Source organism: Enhydra lutris, unplaced genomic scaffold (genome assembly GCF_002288905.1).
Source record: "Enhydra lutris kenyoni isolate GAN:26980312 unplaced genomic scaffold, ASM228890v2 scaffoldscaffold14, whole genome shotgun sequence".
Taxonomy (NCBI): Eukaryota; Metazoa; Chordata; class Mammalia; order Carnivora; family Mustelidae; genus Enhydra; species Enhydra lutris.
Window position 1 is genome coordinate 23,274,153 of NW_019154098.1, and position 2,147 is coordinate 23,276,299.

Consider the following 2,147-nt stretch of genomic DNA (forward strand, 5'->3'; position numbering starts at 1 on the left):
CCCAACTTTCGTAGCAACATGGACGGGACTGGAAGAGATTATGCTGAGTGAAATAAGTCAAGCAGAGAAAGTCAATTATCATATGGTTTCACTAATTTGTGGAGCATAACAAATAGCATGGAGGACAAGGGGAGATGGAGAGGAGAAGGGAGTTGAGGGAAATTGGAAGAGGAAGTGAACCACGAGAGACTATGGACTCTGAAAAACAATCTGAGGGTTTTGAAGGGATGGGGGGTGGGAGTTTGGGGGTTCCAGGTGGTGGGTATTGTAGAGGGCACGGATTGCATGGAGCACTGGGTGTGGTGCAAAAATAATAAATACTGTTACGCTGAAAAAATAAAAAATTAAAAAAAAAAGGTAAACAAACTGCAGATCTGAAAGGAATCTCAAAGGTCATTAATTCTAACCCTGTAGGCAAAGCTCAAATGCTAGCACCTTCTCTCTGTAGTCACTTAAAGGTATTGGGTTTAAAGAAACACAACAGATGTCATGTTAAGGTGTATCTGACAAACATCAGCTCCACTTACAGCTGTTGAGTGTGACAGATTTTCTGTTCTTTCAAGAACAAGGGAAAGGGGTGGGGAACAGACTTCCAAATGAGACTGGTTTCTAAAAAGGAGCAAAACAACTCCTATAACTTAGTTGTTCAGGTCCCTCAGTATAATATGCTAAAACAATTAGCAGAATCTCTGCTCAGTGATGGGCTTTTGAGAGATACTATAAATGTAAAGCTAGAGAATACTTCTATCAGGAGAGAAACGATAAAAAATAAACACAACACATCTAGAACAAGCATAAGGATTGTATGGAACACTGGGTGTGGTGCATAAACAATGAATTTTGGAACACTGAAAAAAAATAAAATTCAATTAAAAAATGGAAAAAAAAAGAAATAGATTATTTTCCCTAGAATGAATTTATTTATTTATTTATTTATTTATTGCCATTCTTTATAAATTTAGAAGCTAGAACAATTAGCCCTTCTTAATTCCCTCTAGTGTTCAGAGTTCCAATCCTTATCTTTTGGCTAGCATGCAGTTCAAGCTCAGAAAGCGATTTAAAACAACAAAACAAAACAGAACAAAACAAAATGTCTCTCAGTTCTGCTCTTTCCCTGGACACTGCTCCTCCTTCCAAAGGGAAGATAGCTTTCAAACTGGTAGTAGGACCTGCTCAGTTTCCACAAATATATGAGATTGCTGGTTTCCCGACAAGTCTAAGTGACATGTTCACACTTGACATTGTTCATTCCCTCCAATAATCAGAGCATTTGATGGGGCTGAGCTTGTCAGTCTAACTCCTTCTTCCCTTACAGTGAATTCCTTTCTAGAAGGCTCTCATTCTGTATACCTTCCTGATAGGTCCACCTCACTGGACACATTGAGCTTGGTGGACATCGCTTTGGCTGAGCATTCTGATGCTCAGTTTTTGAAAAACACAACATTTACCAAATTTCTGATGATTTGGCCACACTCCCATTTTTCTCAGAAATTCCAGTAGCATTCATTCAAGGAGTCTCTTGGTTTCCTCATGAAATTCACTGAAGCATGGAGACTTGAATCAACTTAGAACAGCGATTTGCTTTTTTTTTTTTTTAAGATTTTATTTATTTATTTGACAGACAGAGATCACAAGTAGGCAGAGAGGCAGGCAGAGAGACGGGTGGGGGAAGCAGGCTCCTGCAGGATGAGCAGAGAGCCCGATGCGGGGCTTGATCCCAGGACCCTGAGATCATGACCTGAGCTGAAGGCAGAGGCCCAACCCATTGAGCCACCCAGGCGCCCCGCGACTTGCTTTGTTAACCATCTCCCCCCTCCCCTTTTTAAATAGAGAAGGTAAAAGCAACACCATAACCATAGAGTTTCACGTTTCTTACTGTCCAATGACGCTGTCTCTCTCATTGGGCAGGGTTGAGCCTTCGCTGTTTCTCTATCTTCCTTGAATGTGATGAGAAAACCCTTTTTTGTTTTCCTGAACGTTTGTTTCTAGGTTTGTTTCTAGTTCATTCTGACTATGTTCTCTGGAAGTGTTATTATAAGATCATTAATCATAACCAAAACACTAATAACAGCACAATAATGGCATTTCTTTGTTCTCAAGGCCCTTACAGCTTATTTACATGGATCTGTCAAAGTTGGCAGAAAATG